At 56.7% G+C, this 21,028-nt stretch overlaps 2 long non-coding RNA genes and 1 pseudogene across 2 annotated transcripts; 1 reads left to right on the forward strand and 2 right to left on the reverse strand.

Annotated features, from left to right (window-relative positions):
- Positions 1-188: 188 nt before the first annotated feature.
- LOC148106746 (uncharacterized) lies at positions 189-14,529 on the forward strand. Its single transcript, XR_015723567.1, has 3 exons — positions 189-453; positions 8,203-13,890; positions 14,399-14,529. It is a non-coding gene; the product is annotated as an uncharacterized LOC148106746 (long non-coding RNA).
- Positions 1,368-9,503, reverse strand: LOC148106747 (DENN domain-containing protein 3 pseudogene; annotated as a pseudogene).
- Positions 14,530-17,245: 2,716 nt separating the features above from the next.
- On the reverse strand, positions 17,246-20,266 carry LOC148106748 (uncharacterized). The gene is made up of 2 exons (XR_015723566.1): positions 19,924-20,266; positions 17,246-17,534 (listed from the first exon to the last, which is right to left on the reverse strand). It is a non-coding gene; the product is annotated as an uncharacterized LOC148106748 (long non-coding RNA).
- Between the last annotated feature and the right edge of the window lie 762 nt (positions 20,267-21,028).

Genomic DNA, 21,028 nt, shown 5'->3' on the forward strand with positions numbered 1-21,028 from the left:
GACCTCAGCTCGGCGGGCCGCCCCTCCCGGCCCCCGCCGAGGCTTTCCCGGACTCGGCCACCACATGCGCGCTCAGTCCCTTGCCGTCCTGAATTCCCGGCGCGACTGTCCGGCGCGGTCTCGGGAGCGGAGCCCCGTGGCGTGCAGGGCATGCGCGGGCCGCGGGGCGCATGCCCGGTCCTCCCAGCGGGGGGGCAAAGATCGGTGCGGGGACTCGGCCCGGCGCGCGCCTTGGCGGTGAAGCCCGGCTCAGCCGGTCGCCGCGCACGCGCGGCCCGCGCCGACGGACGCAGCACGGCCCCGAGGGTGCAAGCCCGCTGCCACCGCTGCCGCCGCCGGGCCGGGACGGCTGTGCGCCTGCGGCGTGAGGCGTGGGAGGGAGGGCCGCCCGTCGGTTCGCGGCGCCGCCTCGCAGTGGTCTGCCCTCGCCTCCCGGCGCCCCGCGCGGTCCGAGTGAGTGCGGGCCTGGGGAGGGGGCCGGGACGCGGGCGGGCGGGCCGGCTCCTGGAGCTGGGGGTTGGCAGGGCCGAGCGGGGCCAACGAACCGGTCCGCAGGGCGGATGTGGCGGAGACGGGCCCCTCCCGCGCGGGGCTCGGGAGGCCGAGGATGTGGGGAGGCCGGAGAAGTGGGGAGGACGAGGGAGGGGCCCGGGGAGGACGGCGCTGTGGGGAGGACCGGGGCGCGGGCCGGTCGGGAGATGTGGGGCGGACTGGCGGTCTCCGGGAGGACGGGGATGTGGGGAGGCCGGCGTGGGGACACGAGAGGCCAGGGAAGGGGGACGAGGGGGCGGGTTCTGGGAGAACGGGGATGGGTGGAGGACGGACTTGTGGGGAGGTCGGCGGGCTCCGGCAGGCCAGGGGACGAGGGGAGGCTGAGGGCTCGGGTAAACGGGGAGGTTTGGGGGACATGAGAAGGCCTGGGGGGCTTCGTGAAAGATGGGGAGGTTGGTGGATTCGGGGGTCTCGGAGAGACGGAGGGGCTGGAGGCCGGAGCGTACAGGGAGGTTGGGAGCTTGGGGAGGCCAGCTGGCTTTCTTGGGAGCCAGCGGATTGCCTCAAAAACAAAAGGGGGGAGAGAGGAAGGAGGAGGAGGAGGGAAATCCATAGACGGGGCGTCTTCCAGTAGGATGGTCCACAGCATTACTGAACAACAGAAGCTTAACCAGAGAAACACAAGATCTGGACCGGGACACTGGCTGCTGGGGTCTGCCAAGCCCTTCCCCTGTGCTGGCGGGTGCGGGGTGGTCCCCACACAGAGCCCGGCCCAGGAGGACATGCCCACTTTAGAGCCAAGGAGGCTGAGGCTCAGTAAGGGCTGGCACCTCACTCAAGGCCACAAAACTAGAAAGCAGCCACGGCCAGGCCGGTTAGCAGGCTCCATCAGTGCCGACACCCACACTCTCCTCGCTGGAGCCCCGGGAATTTAAGGGAACTGGCACGTGACACGGGGTCCCGGCGCCCAGAACCCCCCAGCCTCGAAAACACCCGGAGGACTGCAGGAGGATGGTGCAGACGCGCAACAGCACCCCGCGTGCGTGGAGCCCAGAGCACGAGCCCCAGGGACAGGAGTGCCCACCCTCTCCCTGTGGCCAGGGCACGTGGCCCTCCCTGCAGGGCCCTTTGGAAGCCCCTCTCCGCCAGTCCCCACAGGGGTCACAAGGATCTGACATTCTACAGCAAATGGCCAAGGCCTAACCTTGCTGACTTCTTCAAAGTAGTCGAGGTGGCAGCCCATGAGGAAGGACGACGGTTCCATGACGAAGTCTAGCATCTGGCGCGACAAGACGGGCACGAACGTGTGCTGCCACTGCAGGGGGTGCAGGTAGGCCAGGAAGCACTCGGCGACCAGCGGTAGCAGCGCCCAGCTGGAGGAGAAGAACACCATCCGCTGCTCCATGAGGAGGCACGTTAGGATCTGGGGGAGATCAACGACACCGTGTACACACCTCTGACCACGCGCCATGCACTGAACATGCGTGTGAATGCGCCACCAAAACCACGTGGAGCCTAGGTCTCACCCGGTTTCCCTGCTGTTTGCCAAAACGAAAGCCCCTTTAACCCCCAAAAGCACTGCTTGTAAATGGTGTGCACAGTCCTGAATGTCTGCTTGAAGCCAAAAAGCAACTATTCCCAGTGTGTTGTGGAACATTTGGAACATTCTGGAATGTTCTGGAACACACGTGCCCTGGAATCACCCTCCAGACGATGACAGCTTAGATGCCCCACCAAGCCAACCAGCACGGACTCCCCAGGTCCGGAGGGACGCTTACCTGCCGCACTTTCTCGAGCCTGAAGCACAGCAAGGGCAGGTGAAGGTCCAAGTCGATGACCGGGCTCTCAGGGTCCACGCGGGAGGGAAACACGATCTGTAGTGGCTTCATGTTAAATATCTGTGACGACCAAGTTCCGTAATTAGTTCAGAGAGCCGCTCCCAGCAGAGGCCAAAATGCACTGAGACTCTCCGTTCTGGCACCGAGGGTGTCTGACCTAGGATACGTGTTTGAAGACTCACGCTATCCCCGTATATGTCACAGAACCAAACAGTCCAGAGACACACAGAATTGCTGAGCAAGGCTCAGACGTGAATCAAGTACTGAATGTCTTTTTCGGCCAAACTTCCCTAAACTCTTTACTTCATTAGCAGACTGCCCATCGGCAAAGATAAACTGACACCTGGACATCTGTCCCGATCAGCACAGGTTCTAAGTCAAACACGATCGGGTTACTCTTAGAACACTTACTGCATATTACAAATTCTCTTAGTATTTTCAACGTAATTGTCAAAGCTCTTTAAAGACGTGCACTTTAAGAAATCGCTGAGAAAGACTTTATTTTTCTCAATGATGGTATCTCAAAATTACACTTTGATTCAAATTCAGTATCTGCAGAATGCCCCTTCTGTGTAAAAGGACGCGGTAGATGGAGGGGGACGGTAGGGGCCCCTCCACCGAGAAGCCTTCCAGCTCATTGGCAAGTTCGTTCCTGACCGTGGGTGTCAGCCTTTTGGGGGGCACCCAGGAGCGTCCCTGGAGCCCTGGGGACCAGCAGAACGGAGTGACCCAAGTGTGAGGAGCACCGGGCCACAAGCACAGAGAAGATTCGAATCTGAGCACAGAGAAGCTCCCGCCAGGAAAAGTGTGGAAGGAGGACACACGGAGAGATGCGGAGCACTGGCTGGAGAACAAATGTTCGCCTTCCACACGTGCTCACACCTGCATCACCACGGCTCTGCGTGAACGCTTGTGCAAAGAACCTGAGGGCAGGAGAAGCCTTCTTTCTGCAAGGGCTCCCCGACGGCACCGTCTTGTCACCCACTGGCCCACAGAAGCAAGACACATCAGAATCAAGGCGGACGCGCTGTGTGGACAGTAACATCCTTTTTATTTAAAACAAAACACGGTAGAGCAGAGTTACATGCTCCCAGCGGTGATGAACTATGAATCATTGTAAAGTTTATATGAAAAATTCCCCTCAATATTTCAAAAAATAAACATATCGACCAGCTTCCCAACTACAGGTAGAAACTAATACAAACACCAGTCATTCTACCAGGGACGCTGTTGGGCCCCCGGGATGCCAGCAACCTCACGTGCGTGAGACCCACACCCTCTGAGCTGGGCTCTGCTGTCCACCCCACCTCTCAGGTGAAGAGACTGAGGAGGGAGAGAGATTTCGGGGAAACACTTTCCAAAGTTCAGCTTTGACTGTAGCCCCACGCAGACAATAGGATCCACGCACAAAGCAACACAGGAAGTGAGTCCGGTAGAGTGAGACGGAAAAGGCGCATTTCACGTGCACACCCAGCGACTTGGCCGTGCTCTGAAAGCACGTAAAATCAGACCCGCTGGTGGGCAGAGAAGCGGCAGAGCGGGCCCAGGGACGCGGGGTGTCTGCTGCTCTCGGGCCGGTGGTCCAGGCGCCGTCCGCGAAAGGGCACCGAGCCAGGCCTGGTGGAGGCTGGGCGCCACCGCCCCTGACGCAGACAGGAGATGCCCCACCCGGCGCCCACACGCTTGATTCACAGGAACCACAGCTCCTGACCACTAGCTACACAGCATCTCCATCAATGTTTGCTTGTAGTGGGTTCTGGAATTCCATGCTGAATCGGCTCCGGGGTTAGAGAAGAACCTTGGCCTTGGGTTTTTCCAAAACAAGGAACAGCCACAGTGGTTCAACACTCCCAAAGATGGGTCAGGGCCACGTATCAATGAGGACCCCAGAGCTGGTGAGGCCGCACGAGGGGGATCACAGCGGCTAGTCTGAGCCAGACTCGGCTCATTCGGACAAATGCGCAAGAACCAAGACGCAGGCCCTGCTCTGTGAACAGGACAGGCTAACGCCGAAACACGACCCATCCGTTCATTCATTCACTCGACAGCTGTGGGAGCAGCAGGCATGGTAACAGCGTCGCAAACGCAGCTCTGAACAGGGCCTTTTCCTCATGCAGCTTGGAGGCCGATGGAGAAGATGGACATTGAACAAAACACACACGTGTGCGGGCCCTAACTGCAGACCATGCTGGGCTCTGCAGGAAGGGAGCAGGGCACAGAGAGACGGGTGGGAGGTCACACAGAGGCCGTCCCGAAGAACCTGACTTCCAGGAACAGCATATGCAAGGGCCTGGGGGCAGCACCTGCGAGGGACTGAGGGAAATCCAGTGTGGCTGGACAACAGTCAGCAAGGGAGTGAGGACATGAGACAGAGCAGGACACTGATACAGGGGCTAGGGATGCAGGACTGCGGCAGCTACGCAGCGAGAAGCCATTGTGGGGTTTTACGCACAAGAGGAGAGTCCAATGGATAGATGTTAACAGTCCCTGCAGCCACTATGCAAAGGATGAACTGAATGAAGGGTCAAGAATGGACGTGACCAGACCAATGGCTCCCCAAGTCACGCAGGTGGGACCCAGTGGCCCTGCAGCCACTATGCAAAGGATGAACTGAATGAAGGGTCAAGAATGGACGTGGCCAGACCAATGGCTCCCCAAGTCACGCAGGTGGGACCCAGTGGCCCTGCGTGGGGTGGTGGCCGTGGCCAACTAGAGGCAAACGCCGGGAGCTGGCCGGTCAGGGATGAGCCATGGATGGAATGCAGGGGTGAAGAGAAGAGGCATCAAGAACGACCCCCAGGAAACTTTCTCACGGGGGTGGTAAAAGTCGGAGAACCAAATGTGAGCTCATCCAAGACTCCGAGGTACAGAAGATGGGTATGGGCGCGGTTCGTGCATTACTCATGCTCAAAGGCGGAACATAGTACATACGGTTAACCCTCAAACTGCCCTGAACTCGGCTTTGTTCACTGCTTAGCCGGTCCTCAGGGAACACTTGTTGAGTGATTAGAGCAAGAACAGAAACTTTGATGACTTCACTGAACCATAAAAAAATACCAATTATCCACATAATAAAGATGAGAGCCTTGCACAAAACAAGAACCCAATAAACGTCCCTACAAAGGTTTCTGGGAGCGGAACCAAGGTCCTGGGGCAACTTGCTCTGTCTCTGGGCCTGGAATGCATCTGGCAGGGTTCCCTCCCCCATCCCACACACTGTAGTGTGATATTAAAAATATACATTTTAAGTTCATGATCACATGTCTCCTGCGAAATAAAATTAATTTTTCAACTGTGAATAATAATCAATACGTAGAGAACCGAGATCTCTATGTCTAAGCTTCCAGAAAGGACTGAGTGAAGCAGAGTCGACATCTATGACTTTCTTCCAGACACTAATCTGGCAGGTGCTTGTTTGAGAACGAGGAAATGCCCGGTGGTTGCGTCAGTCTGGAAGATGCCAGGCCAGACAGGTGTCATCACAGCTCAGCCGTCTTGGCCCATTACTCGGCAAAGGGGGAACGTGGGCTGCCTTTCTGCAACTGTCCTTAGCCCGAAACCCTCAAGTGGTGAAAGAGCCAACAACATCTCAGGACGAGCGTGCCAGGGAACCCAGACCCACGGAAACGCTTGGCCACTTATTCAACAACACGGTGGCACTGGGAAAAACCAAAAAATAGGAAGCCAGGTACTTTTCATTAATCACCCCGGACAGGAGAAAACATGAATCAGTTTAATACAATACCCAATATTCCAGACAAATAAACCAAATGAGCCGGTGTGTTAAGCACTAAGGGGGCCCATCACCAGCTCCACACCACGTATCACGGGCCGCCCGGCAAACGCATCTCTAGAAACAGCGTAAATAGATGATTCTGTAAGGAACCTGAGAAGCGTAATTTAAACACCCTGGAACGTAAGAAACAGTTTAAAACATTAAACCCATCGTCGACATAGGACTTTTACTATTCATAAAGAAAAGACAAAATTCCAGATTTAATGACCAAATGAAGCGGTCCAGGCGGCGGGCTAGGTGTCAAAGACAGTTTTGCAGCAAAATCTTTTATGTGATTGTCAACTTCAAAATCTTTACAGAGCTTCAGATGAGTCAATAAACTAAAATAAAAAAAAATCAAATCACAAAATAAGTATGAGTATCCAATTGTCATCTTAGCATTTCTTTTTTTATAATAATTTTTTATTATGTTAGTCACCATACAGTATATCCTTAGTTTTTGATGTAAAGTTCCATGATTCATTACTTGCGTGTAACACCCAGTGCTCCATGCAATACGTGCCCTCCTTACTACCCGTCACAATGGAATATTACTCAGCCATCAGAAAGAACGATTACACAACATTGCAGTGACATGAAGGGGACTGGAGGACATCTTAGCATTTCTAATCAGCGCTGACCTGTCTGCCAGTGTCGGCAGCCCCAGGGCCTTCCAGGCTGGGGGCGGGGGAGGTGGCGGGAGGACACTGACGACAACCCTAGGCCTCAGACAGCAAGGTGAGGCTGCCCAGGGTCAGGACCTGCCTGCAGGGGGGCACAGGAGAGGTGGAGCGTGGGGGGATGGGGGCTGGTCATGTTCTGTTTCTTGCTGTGAGTGCTGGTTACACAGCTGGAATTCATGCAATTTTCTGTCTGGGTCATACTTCAGCAGCGAGTAAACATCTCAAAGGAAAGTGCTTGGCCACGTTTGTTTCCCAAATGCATTCTGACTTTTGAAGTACGGTTGGCCCTTGAACAATGTGAGGGGTTAAAGGTGCTCTCCCCCACGCAGTTGAAAACCTGCATAGAACTTCTCAACCCCCAAAAAACTTAATTGCTGATAGCCCGCTGCTGACCTAAAGCCTTACCGACGACACGAACGATCGATTAACAGGTATTCTGCATGTAATATGCATTATATCCTGTATTCTTAGAATAAAGTAAGCTAGAAAAGAGGAAATGTTTTTAAGAAAATCCTGAGGAAGAGAAAATACATATATAGGACTGTACTGTATTTGTTGAAAAAAATCCAGGTGTACGTGGACGCGCACAGTTCAAACCGCGTTGTTCAAGGCACAGCGGCAAGTGACTGAAACGCATGACGGACCAGCAGGTGCCTGGGGGCAGGCGGCTGGGAAGTGACCACAGGGTGTAAGGGAACTTTGGGGCGTGGTGAAAATGTTCTCTGTCTTAATGGCAGTGGTGGTGACATGGTGTCTACATTAGGCAAAATTCAGCCAACTGCCCTGGAAACCCCACCTCTGTGCCCTGGGGCGGTCCCCGGCCTCACTCGCCACAGCAGGGCCACAGCAGGGCCCACGCGTGTCCCGCAAGCCAAGCGCTTACGCTGTTACTTTAAGTAACAAATCATAAGTCCGCCTGGGGTCAGTCAGGGCGCCTAGGTGGCGCAGTCGGTTAAGCATCTGACTCTTGATTGGAGCTCAGGTCGCAATCTTAGGGTCATGAGATCAAGCCCGTGTCAGGCTCTGCACTCAGCATGGATCCTGCTTGGGATTCTCTCTCTCTCTCCCTCTGTCCCTCCTCCCTGCTCTCTCTCTCTCTAAAAATAATAAATGAATAAATCTTTAAAAATAATAATAGCTCTTCCTGAAGTTAGTGTCAGGAAATGGAGATAATTCAATATTCTTCCATATTTTAATTATTGTCAAAGAATAGTATCGAGTTAAAAAAAAAAAAACCAGACTCTCCATAATCTAATTCCCCAAATACAACTAAGCATTCTCTCCCAATTTCTGTCCACACAGAGGCCTAGTTTACACGCCACCATTATAGCAGAAAAACAGATTTTAAAAATCTATAAATCTGTATTTATAAACTGCCTTTTGCATTTCTGTCATCTGTTTTTCTGTTTTCTAGTTCGGGTCATTTAGCAACGACCATCAGGAGACAGAAAACTCGAGGAGCAGGGAAACTGAACACGTTTTTCGAGTTAAATGTTCCTTTGCATTAACGTCTAGCAGGATGGTATTTGTTGCCAGTCACACGTGAATGATCACGCGTACAAAGGCCGAGAAAGTGAAGCAGGTGCTGTCCTCCCCGCAGGCCCGAACCCGTTCCGTTCGAGAAAGGGTGGCAACACCACCCCCAATTCACAGAAGAGGAAACGAGATGGGTGCACAAGCCACCTACCCTCAGGTGCTGAAGATTACCAGTTAATTAACGAAAAGGGACCCTGTCCTAATTTATCATCCTATCACTGCCCACGCCCGGGCAGACATGCCCTACTGAGCACGCAGTCCCGGAGGGAGACCCGGCGAGCGCTCTGTTCTGTGTCGGGGGCAATAAAACGCGGGCTAGACCCAAACTATGGGCAAACACCAGCCACATTTTGAAAACTAAAACATTAAGGTGCTGGAACTTGAGCTCCGAAGGTGGTGAGTTTGGTCAGGAAGGATTCCTGCTCGTCCCTCTGACCACAGTGTGAGAACCAAAATGATGGTCTTTCCAGAAGTCTGCGACTTGCCAGGGGTGGAGGGTGGGTATTACAGCATTAAGGCAAACCTCCGTTGGCCGCCTCTGTCGTTAACCAAACCACTGAGAATTCCAAGACTAGAACTTGGTGAGAACGAAAACCAGGCGGCCAGGGCGCGTGTGGCCGGGGGATGGACCGTGTCCACACGCCACAATCATCCCCCGACGACAGGCGGCAAGTGCGCCCGACGCGATTCTCTCTAGAGTTTTCAAAACTTCTCTACGTCCTCAGGCTTTCTACTCAATATCATCAGCATTAAGGCACTTCAAGATTCCACCCCAAGAAAAGATAATTCGTTAACTGTCATGAACTTAACAGGACTGACAGCAGCGGCAGCCTGATTTTCTCAGATAACAGGAGAAGAGCTATTTCTGATGGACGTCTTTTTTAAAAAACCAAACAACATAAAATCCTCCATACTAATTTTACTTCCCACAGTTTGGTTTCATCTTCCCTTGTCTGGCAGACCTTCCCCACAGGCTACCGCCTCGGGAAGCCTCTGGGCCTTCACGGGAGCTCCCGTCACCAAACCAGAGCCCTCCCACCACCGCCAGCGCCAGGCGTGGCCTCGCAGACACGCGGGCACCGCACGGGCTCACCAGGACAGGCAGTCCTTGAGGGCGTTGTAGTAGGGGAGCTTGGAGACCACGCACACCGAGAACGGTCCGAAGCAGCCAGCCACGCCCGCGGTCGGCCAGGATGGCTCCCAGTGCGCCTTGCCGTTGTAGAAACACGACTCGTCCTGGAGAGAAGGCAACAGGCCCGTGTCACCCTCCGATCCAGCTGGTCCCAGCTTCTATCCTCAGCAGTGTGGGCCTCTGCAGACAGAAGCGAGAGGGCAGGGGCCCAGACAGCATCCTGCTCCCCCGCCACCCGGCTGGCGCCCCCTCCGGTGTCACCGCAAGTCCCAGTCAGCGTGGATGCCCCCCCTGTGTCACTGGGAGTCCCAGTCCTCGCAGATGCCCCCCTCCCCCAGTGTGTGATGTGCTGAGGTGGCAGAGACAATGACACGTCCCAACCCCAGATGGGAACACAGTGAGAACACAGTAAGACACAGAAGGGGCCATGGGCTCTGCTTACACAGGAAAAAACCTCCAGCACTGGGCCATATATGTGTGTGTCGGTGGGGGAGAGGGGGGGTTCTCAGCTGGAGAAAAGTACCGGCACCGAGATTCCAGAAGGCACAGACCACTGCAGAGCTTACGAGTGGCGCATCACTGAGGGCCACAGTCTGGCCCCCGTGGAGGGTTGTTTGGGGTTTTTCAGTAGGGACGGCGGACCGTGATAACAGCTCCACCTGGGGATGGTGTGAACGCGAGGGTCTTGCAAGACAGGGGGAGAGCCCGGCAAGCAGTGGGCACGCCATTCGTCTACCCACCAACATTGAACCAAGGCCCTCAAGTCAGTGTGCTGGGCCCCCAGGCAAGTCCCCTCACCTCCCTGTGCGACTGCCTGCTCCCTCAGCGGTAAAATGGGGATGATGCTGAGAGTTCCCAGCCCCCTTCGCTGTGGATTAAATGAACGACTGTGCAGGAGGGTCGTCGGCACCGGGCTGAGCACACGGGCAGCTGGCATATGAGGACCACAGTGCCGTCTGCACTCCGGGCGGGGCTGCGCGTGCAGTCCACGGAAAGACAGGAGCGCAGGACAGGGCGTGGCTGGTCACTGGGCACGAGGGGAGGTGGGGAGGCCAGCATGTAGGGCCCAGAGTCACCCCGAAACCACGCAGGCACTGAGAGGATGGGCGAGGGGTCACGCACACCCCAGCAGCCAGGTGTAGTGGGGGAGTCACAGGCAAAGCAGAGGCTGTGACCTTTTTAAAATGTATTTAAGGATAAGAGAAATAACATGTACTTCTCATAGCGATCACTTCACAGACAGGCTCCCAAGCACCTTCCTGAATAATCCAGCCTCCCATCCTGTCTCTGCCGGAAGCGCTGGCCAGGGAGGGGCAGGAACTCTGCCCCCGGCTCGTCTCCCACCCCTACCTAACCCAGGCAAGCAGGCAGGCTGCCAACGCCGCAGGCCCAGCAGCCCGCACACACGGCCATGAGGGGTGGCCTCCCCGCGCTGCCCACTGCCCACCCTAGTCCAGGGGTCCAGGGGACGCCTAGTCCAGACACGGAGGTCGCGCACTCAGACATCAGCAGAATGCTGGACTCCCACAGGTTTCCGAGGCACATCCACAGGCGTGAAGGGACAGAGCCCATCGAGTTGAGCCTTATGCCGTGACACTTAGGGATAATTCTCCCAGCACACCTGGCCCAGCCTCTGACGGCAGAGTGGGGAGGAACAACCGGGCAGCCACCGCCCCCTCAGTGTGGGATTCCTGGACTTCCCCAGGGTAAAGCACTGCTGCTTCTGGAAACCCTCTGGACACAGGCCGTGGGTCACCCCGCCTCTTCAGGTGCACGGCGGCCCCTGCGACCTCCAGGGGCCGGCTGGCTCGCACTCGTGGCCCTGCCGGGCGGGGGAGGGCCAAGTCATGCTCTGGAGGCCCAAAGCTGTCACCCCACATACAAGAACACAAATGTCCCTCCACGGACATGTGGGAAACAAGCTGTGGCTCACATACACTGGGCGGTAGGACTCGGCCGTAAGGACAGAGGTGCTGCTGCCCCAACGTGGATGAACTCTGACCCCATTCACTGAGTGCACGAAGCCAGACACAGAAGCCACATGCAGCCTGAGTCCACTGACACCAGGTGTCCGAAGCAGGCAAACCCATGTGGGCAGAACGGGGGGCCGGGGGCCGGGGGTGGGACTTCCGGGGTGATGAATGTCTTTTGCAACCAGGCGTGGCAGGGGCTGCCCGCCAGCGGGAGTGTATTTAGTGCCACTGACCCACACACGCTAAAATGATTACAATCGTGGTGATTGCGGGAAGCGTGTTTCAGCAAAAATAAACACCAGCAGATTTCAGAGGGAATTCACGGCAGTCACGTATGTGCAGGGGTCGGGAGTACTGGGCAACCACGGCATACTTCTGTTCCCACAGACATCGGTCAGCACCAGGAAGTGGACACAGTCCTCCTTCGGTTCGGAGGCCACGTACACGCCCCCTGCGGGTAGAGAAAGAAGAGGAAATCTCGGCACGGCCCCGTGGCATCCACCTCCGAGGCTGGGCTCTCCGTGAGCCCACTTTGCGGCCTACAGAACCTGTCCTCGCCCTGCCAGCTGTGGCACTTGGGGGGTCGGGCCGCCAGCCAGCCGTGGCCCCCTCCGTCCCTCCGTGGGTGCCCATTTCTCAGCCACCCTCTGTGCTCTGCAGAATTTAGCGAAGGAACATAAGAACAACCGCAGACAAACCCTCTGGGGTGTGCCTGGGGGAGGCGACCATTTCTGAGCATGGCAGGTGCAGGGGTTGTCCTAGCTGTCCCCGGGTTGTAATCCCTGAGACCGGGAGACAGCAGCCATTCCCGATGGAACCTCCCAGACAGGGAATGACGGACGGGAAGTCCCTAGTCTGAGTCTTCTACACCAGCCACTCAGCGTTTCTCAAAGACCAGTGGAAAACATGAGGGCCACCCACTGCCGGGAACAGGCCAGGTGGGGAAAGCATGTGAGCCCGGGCTACAGGCCCCGGGGTCCCCAGAAAACAGGGGCCAGAGAGCCCGGCGGAAGTGCACTCTGGGGGGAGATGCTGCAGGCTAACTGGACTCATCCTGACCCACCGGCCGGACCTCTGGAAGACGGGCCTGTCAATCAGAAGTGAAAATCCTTGGAAAGCACCTCTACCAACCGTGCTGGCGATCCCGACAGCCCTTCGTCTGGGATTCGCTCTCCAAAACATGGGGGCTGCACTATTGGGCTGCACGTCCTTCAGCTCCCAAACCCCCAAGATTAAGAGAACTGAGACCTGCAGTTTGGCCTCGGGGCTGCCAGGGGTAACCAGCCCCCCGTCTGTCACCCTTTCTTGACTTGGTTTCTAGAAAGCACCATGGGGGAGTTGGGAAAGCAGGGCGGGGAAGCAGAGCTGAGGCAGGCCAAGCAGGTCCACACCGTTGGGGACACTAATGTCTTCAGGAGGGAGGCCCTTCCAGGGCTCCGTTTTGGGCTTGTCCCTCTTCTTTCTGAAGGAGCGCCTTCTGGTCTTGCTCAGAGTCGCGGAGGGGGCGCCAGCCATCTGACTGTCATCCTTACTGACGAAAGGAGGCACAAAAACCGACAGGACCTCCAGATCGAGAGAAGAGGGGCTGCTGACCCCCTGCTTCAGGGACACCTAAAGGGAGTAATACGAGTAAGCCAACAGCGCTTACCCTTGCTCCGCTGTGCGCCTTCTGTCCAAGCACCCACTGTCGCTCTGTTCCCCTTCGACCCGCCAGAGTGCCGGTTCCGCACCCACGTGTGTGTGTGGCCTCACCCACCAGTGGCCCAGGACAGGAAGGACGGCAAAGAAGCTGCTTTTAGGGACCCATCAGGCCATGCGTTCAGGCAAGTCACCCACAGCACAGGGTCTGGCTCTCCGGCTGCCCCTGGGCACACAGCCCGGCAGTTGCCAGCCCAGGACTGACAGGCAGACCTCAGTTCACATCCAGCTCTGCTTGGACTGCAGCAGCGAACGCCGCATCCCTGAGCTTCCCTCTCAAGGGGGCAAGGTCGCAGGTCAAAGGCTCAACCCCAGCCCCCACACCAGAGGCCCCAGTTCCCTCCCAGGTTGGGGGGGCCGCATACTGTCCAGCCCAGTACAGATGGGGTGCCGGCGTCATGCCCCATGCCAGTGGTCCTGTTGCCCCTGACCTGGGGACACGGACCGAGGGGTGAGAAGAAGGACTGCCGGCCTCAGAGAGAAGAGACACACCCTTCCTCCAGCAACCAAACGGTCACCCCAGGTCTACACAACAGGGTCATTCAGCCTGAACACTTTCGAACTTTAACTTGGTACCCGATTTTTACAAAACCTTTTGTCTTTTCAGTCTTCCCCCAGATAATATGAAGAGCACGGGCTCTGCCTCCGACCTCCGTTCTGTCTAGCTACGATGCCTGAGACGGGCCACTCCGCAGAGGCAGTTGCCGGACTGCTCCCCGAGCTCCCAGAAGAGGTCAACAGGCCGTGACAGAGAAACGGGCAGGTCAGCTCCAAGCTAGTGGAGAAACAGAAGTCAGGGGCAGGATTCGCTGGGTGGCAAGCATGTGGGAAGGTGGGAGGATGCCGGGGTGGGGTGGGCTGCGCGGAATCAAAGATCTCTGAGGGACTCAGAGAGGGCATGAGGAAGGACATCGTTGTCACCAGGAGAAATGGAATTGTCACCGGCAGGGAAGGGACAGCCAGCATCACCGTTTCAGTAAGAATCGTGGAGCCAAAGGGGAACTCTTACCCTTGAGAGGATTCATACAAGGAACTCCCATCAGTAAATACACTCTCTAAACTCAAAAAGCTTATTTTTATTCTGTATAATTTAAATTCAGGCAATAATTTCTTTATATTTGGAAAAAAGTTTAGTACCAGTGGGAACAAAGACCAAACATGGGAAATCCATAGTACTGGATAATGTTTACATCTTTGTGTATCAGGCATGAAAGGAAACCACGTCTTGAGTTCTATAAAACCTTTCTAAAACTTTCCTTATCACCATCCAGCAGTTCGGACCTACTTAACTATGAAAGTATGCACGTCCGCTCCTTCCTCACGTCAAACATCACATCGGTGAGCACTGGGCACAGGTGGTCACAGCGTGGAGCCGGCCCCTTGCCTGCAAACCCCCCTCTGCTCTTCCCCTCTGCCCTGACGCTCCTGGGTAGGGCCCCGGCAGACCCCTCCTTCCAGGCTGTGACCCCCCCAGGGCTGACTCCTTGCCCCTCCTCAAGTGCCCCGCCTGGCTGGCAGTCTCCACACTCACATGGTGTCCTCACCTAGGGACGGCGCCCAGAGTCCCACTGCCAGCTCAGGCCTCTTGCCAGTCCCAGACCGCACCCAGCTGCCTCCAGACATAAGGCGGGTCCCTTAAACTCACAGCTTCAAAAATTAAGCTCCTGCTGATTTCCCTAAAACCCAAGCTTCCGCCCATATGCTTGCCTGTGATAAAGACAGTGACCCTCGGGTCTTCAGAGCCACCAACCGCAGAAAGGTCTCTGAAAGCAGCCCCAGTGCCAGCCCAGCTGCGCACCTGCAGACCAAGCAGCCACCCACCCCGGGACTTAGAGCAGCTACAGACTCCACAAACTAATCCTTCAAGGGTTCTGCCATGAGAATGGCATCGCCTCCTCCCGCCCGGCCCAGGACGCCCCACCCGCACTGTCCACTCTCACAAAGGGGGGGCACCTGGGTGGCTCAGTCGGTGAAGCGTCTGCCTTCGGCTCAGGTCATGATCTCAGGGTCCTGGGATGGAGCCCCAGGTCCGGCTCCCTGCTCAGCGGGGAGCCTGCTTCTCCCTCTCCCTCTGTGCCTCTCCCCTCCCCGCTGTGTTCACTCTCTCTCAAATAAATAAATAAATAAATAAATAAATAAATAAATAAATAAAAATCTTAAAAAACAGAACACATGTGACCTCATCACCTGCCCCAACGGGCGGTGGCTCCTGCCACTGGCACCAGCTTTTTACCCCTGCAGACCCTTCGATGGATCCAAACCAGCCTCACACACCATCCCTGTCCCTCCACCAGCATGAAAATGGAATCTGTTTCCATACATTACCGTTATTACCACGTATTCCATGTATGTGGCACACGTGTGCTACGTCACAGGGCAGGACGACGACCTGCATCGTACGCCTGAGCAGCAGGCCAGCCTGCTTCCAAAGCCAGGGTGCCCCCAAAGCTGTGCCCCGCCGAACCTCTCGGTCTCCAGACACAAGCGCCCATGGTCCAACGCTGTGCTTTTTCCCTGCTCTCCACTCCGCTGGACTCGTGCTCACCCCCTCCCCGCTCCTCCTCTTCACCAGGGATGCCCCCTCCACCCCCACTGGAGGGAGACTTTCCTCACCTGCAGCCAGGACAAGGCGCCTCTTCTAGACCATCAAGCCCCTGGCTCCTCACCTTCTTCCACCACCTCCACCTCCCCTCCTCACCTCCTACAGCACCTCCTTCCATCACCTTCACCTCTCGTCCTCACCTCCTACAGCACCTCCTTCCATCACCTCCACCTCACCTCCTCACCTCCTACAGCACCTCCTTCCATCACCTCCACCTCCCCTCCTCACCACCTACAGCACCTCCTTCCACCTCCCCTGCACCTCCTCCCTCGTCACCTCCTACAGGACCTCGTTCCACCACCTCCACCTCCCCTCCTCACCTCCTTCAGCACCTCCTTCCACCTCCCCTTCACCTCCTCCCTCCTCACCTCCTACAGCACCTCCTTCCATCACCTCCACCTCCCCTCCTCACCTCCTACAGCACCTCCTTCCATCACCTCCACCTCCCCTCCTCACCTCCTACAGCACCTCCTTCCACCTCCCCTGCACCTCCTCCCTCCTCACCTCCTAGAGCACCTCCTTCCGCCTGCCCCTGCCCTGGCTCAGCACCTAGAGCACTGATGCCTTCCACGTTGTACTCTATCACCTTCAGAGCTGTTGGTGGGCTGGGCCGGGGACTGTGTGGTCTCTCTGCGTCCCCACATTCAGCCAGCCGACGGCTCTCAGCGGAGGTTGCTCATCCATTCACATCCTCGCGCTCCGCGACCTCTTAGAGCGCAGCAGTCCGGATGCTGAAGGGAATGCGGTCATCATGCTAACGGCAGGAGACTACCTCTTGCCCCGCCATTTATCTAGTCCCTTAAAGTAAGATGGCCTAAATTCAGCCAACTTGGCATTTGGCCATACATCACACATCTGTTTTTCCACTGAACGTATGTCCTTGCGTCTTTTCTGGTTGGATAAGCAATACAGTCTCATGTTAAAAGCTAACGACAATACAGGAAGAATAAAATACATAAGAATAGAAAGGAAAGGCCTTCCCCCTAATTCCACGAAAGGGTGGGTAATACTATGCACAGCGGAGATTACAGCCTTCCCGTTTCTTATGTGCGTATATATCAATATGATTTGTCCCCCTACATACAATCATCTCCTTTTACTGGTTCCACTAGCTTTTTTCTCCACTTCAGCATATGGGGTGGCTGATTCCCTGTCACAGCTGTATGGTGCCACACGGGGACGACGCAGTAACAGCCCTACCGAGGGACAGCTGGCGTGCTCTCTTCTTCGTCACACACACAACCTGAGCAAAGGCAGCGGTGAACAGTGTCTGCCATACATACGTGCACGTGTCCGACTGGGTCATCAGAGTAAGTTCCTGAACGCACAGTCCTGGATCCCAGAGCATTGCAACGGCCCCTCCCCTACGGGCGAGACAAGGTCTGTTCTCACAGCCTGGGGACAGTCACTCCTGCTCTTCTCTCGCCCACACTGATTTACTAACCCCTCCCCGGGAACAACCATTTCAGTCCAAAAAACCAGAGCTAATTAAAAAGTGAGACACACACACCCTAACTGATAGCATCACAGATTTATTTCTTATTCTTTTTTTTTAAGATTTCATTTATTCATTTGAAAGAGAGAGAGACAGCCCGTGAGAGAGGGAACACAGGCAGGGGGAGTGGGAGAGGAAGTAAGCAGGCTCCCAGCGGAGGAGCCTGATGTGGGGCTCGATCCCAGAACGCCGGGATCACGCCCTGAGCCGAAGGCACACGCTTAATGACTGAGCCACCCAGGCGCCCCCACAGATTTATTTCTGTTAGATTATAGAGCGGCACTGATCTTCACACAGGATGGGCCATAATCTGTGAAATAAAACAGAAAACAGATTTGTTTAGCGCTCTAGAACTTGCTGTCCACCACCGTTAATAGCCACGTGGCTATTGAAATTGAAATTAAAATTCAATGAAGTGTAAAATCCAGTTCCTCAGTGGCACTAGCGATGCCTCAAGCACCTGGTAGCCATGTGTGGCTAGTGGCCGACACACGGATGGCACAGATGAGGAACACTGGCGTCATCACTCAGAAAGTTCTGGTGGACAGTGCTGCTCTAGAAGCCGAAAGCCTGGACGCTCTCCACCAAGAACCGCTACAATGTTGCCTTCACACCAAGAATTACGCCAGTGACCTACTCGAGGCACGGAGCTCTCGGCCCACTCGGAGGGTTAGTGGTGGATCCTTCCACACCCCACGCCTCGTCTCCACGGCAACCACGGAGTAGAGAGAGATGTAACCAAGCCAGAACCTCCCATGGGGTGGACGTATTCTCCAAGTCTTTGTCACTACCCTCACAAAACACCACCCATCTAAGAAATGAAATGGAAAGTTAGGACTCCTTACTACCCTACCAGGAAGTGGAATGTTTCTCATACCTCCAGGCTTGTTTTCATCTGTCACCGAGCAGGAATGCGTCAACGACAGAGAAATGGTGATTTTCAGAGTTATAAAAAAAGCCTCAGACGTTAGAAATAGAACTGCTATAACAGCAGAGTGGCCAAGTGAAGTCACATGTTTAGGTAACTGTAACGTCAACATCGGCCTTAAAGGAGGCTCAGCCCAGGAAGTTGGATCCGTCCCGAAAGGCTGCCTTTTTCCTACTCCAAATATTTGCGCTCCACCTCTTGCTGAACCCCTAACAGAATCAGCGTGTAGGATAAAAAGGGTAATAGCTAAAATGCAGAGTAGCAAACTGCCACTTGCCTGGGAAAGCCGTGGCCTGTTTGGGGCAGGAAAGCACCACCGTGCCATTCACCCTGCTCTCGAGACACGTCTCACCCTGGGGCAACCAACATGCATGCCGAAATCACCCAAGAAGCAACTGAAACCAGGTCATTTCTTATCAGAAGAAAAAGGAGGCAATGCCATTGGCAAATTAGAGGCAGGGAGATAACTCAGTCGATGAGGGTCAGAGGAGACAGAGGTCAAAGGGGATGCAGACATCACCGGGATTTGGGGAGTAAGAAAGGAGGAGGGAAATGCAGAAACCATCGAAGTTGGCTCTGTATGAAGTTAAGGGAGACAGGTCGCCTGGGTGGCTCAGTCAGTTAAGCATCTGCCTTCTGCTCAGGTCATGATCCCGGGGTCCTGGGTCCCTGCTCAGCGGGGAGTCTGCTTCTCCTTCTCCCTCTGCCCCAGCCCCTCTCCTGCTCTATCTCTCTCTCCCTCACTCAATAAATCTTAAAAAAAAAAAAAAAAGCTAAGGAGACTACCAAGACATTAAGAGACATTTATCCAGTTAATTTGAGCAATATCTACCTTCTCCTGATGACCTCAACCCTTTCCGCTGCACCCCTAAATACTCGGGTGCCTTCCTGTGCCTCTCACTGCTGTTGTCCAGAATGAGATGAGGACTTGCCCAGGTAACTGGGCGGTAGAGCCGGAATCTCGGAGTACTCTGGGCATCACCACTAACCAGAGAAAAATCCACAGATAGAGTCATATGGACATCCTGGACCAAGAGAAAAAGAGGGCCACAAACCAATTCAAAAGAAAGCCTGGGTTACACAACCAAGAAAAAGCAGGGGCACAGTAAAGAAACACAGAGAATGAGAGTGTCCAAAACTGCTGCTTTCCGGGAAAAGGGTTTGTCACTCTGGCTGCTAGCACACAGAGAAAGAGAAAAGGGCCCCGGGCGGGGGGGGGGGGGGGGGAGTAGGCAGCCTTTTCTGCAAGCGAGAAAAACAGTTAGGTTTCATCGCAAAATGACTAAATGCAGAACATTTGAAAGTGCCCCTTACATCTAAAACCCCAAACCTCACGATGCTGTGCCTGGCACAGCACCCACCACCGAGGAGACAGTAAGTCCGGGATAATGAATGAAATCCTTTCTTCCGCGACGACGTAACCCCAGGCGCCCCGGCGCACCCCCCGCCTCCCCCCATCAGCCGCCTTCACCCTGCCCAGGTGTGCTTCCCGAAGCCGGAGCGGCCGAAGGCGGAGCACCTGGAGGCGCGTCCTCCGAGCCCCCGCTCTTCTCCGGCGAGGGCTCCCCAGTCCGCAGACCCCCGCGACTCCTCCGCGGCCAGGACAGCCAAGGTCCCCGCACCGGGCGGGCTGCGGTGGAGGGGGGGTCTGGCCGGAGCCCCGAGCACCGCCCCCACCCCGCAGACGCCCGGGATGCCGGGGCCAGACCCGCGCTCCGATCGTAGCCGCCGCCCGGCCGCGCCCCGCCTCCGTTTCCCCACCGGCCCCTACCTGCTCGGGGCCGCGGAGGCTGTCCCGGGAGGGCCCCAGCAGCGGGCACAACTCCAACAGCCCTGAGGACAGCGCCAGATGCTGCGGTGCGGCCTCCGCCATAGCTGCTTGGCTGCTGCGGCCCGCTGGGCGCACCCCACTCGGGCGCCTGGGGCCGCCGACCCCGACCCCAGCCCCGCGCCCCGCGCAGCGCCGCCTGCACAGCACCCAGGCGCCCCACAGCCAGCCGCCGGGTCCCCGCAATGAGCGGTCGGTGGAGCGGAACCTCCCCGGGGGAGGGGCCTCCTGGGGTCGGGGCCTCCATGGGGGCGTGGCCGGCTGCGGCGCGCGGGGTCCGGTGGGGGCGGGGGCCTCCATGGGGGCGTGGCCGGCTGCGGCACGCGGGGTCCGGTGGGGGCGGCCGCGGGGCCCCGCGCCAGGTCGTCATTTCCTTACCGGCTCGCGGATCCTGGCGCGTGCGCCGTGTCTGTTCGCGCGCATTCGCCCCATTGGCCCCGCCCCACCGGCAGCCCCCTTCCCGGGGAACGGAGGGAAGTGGGCGGCGTCCCCAAGTGGCAGGCGAGGGCGCCCAGCCCCCGGGGCCCAGGGCGTGAAAGTCACCTGCTCTGGGGAGCCCCGGGCCGGCTCTACAGGGCGAGGAGAGACCTAGGCCTGGCGCGACCCCGGCTCTCGCTGCCTCCTGGAAGCCCTCCTGTGCCCTGGACTGCGGAGTTGGTCGGGCATGGACGGCAGAAAAGGCTGGTGGGGAAGGGGTAGAAAGATCCATTCCTGGTTAACCCGGTTAACCTTGCTGGCTCTGTCTAGTGAGAGGTTGAGCAACATTCGGCAGGAAACCCCGCGGGGTGGGCACGGCTGGAATGGATGGAGCCTGGGAGCACAGAGATGAGGAGGGTCTGAGAGGAGACAGGGCCCGTCCCTGGCCAGCTCCAGGCTGGCCTGATCCCGGGGGACCGTGGGCCTCCCCCAGCCACAGACTGGGCCCAGGAGGCTGGCTTTCGTGGCTGGTCCCAGTCCCAGCTCTGCCTGCCCGCCAACCTTGGCACATCCCTATCCCTCTCTGCAGGCCAGCATAAGCATCTATAAAACCGAGCGGGTAGGGCACTTC

Source organism: Ursus americanus, unplaced genomic scaffold (assembly GCF_024610735.1).
Source record: "Ursus americanus isolate L20-20 unplaced genomic scaffold, mUrsAme1.1.p SCAF_68, whole genome shotgun sequence".
NCBI classification, from domain to species: Eukaryota; Metazoa; Chordata; class Mammalia; order Carnivora; family Ursidae; genus Ursus; species Ursus americanus.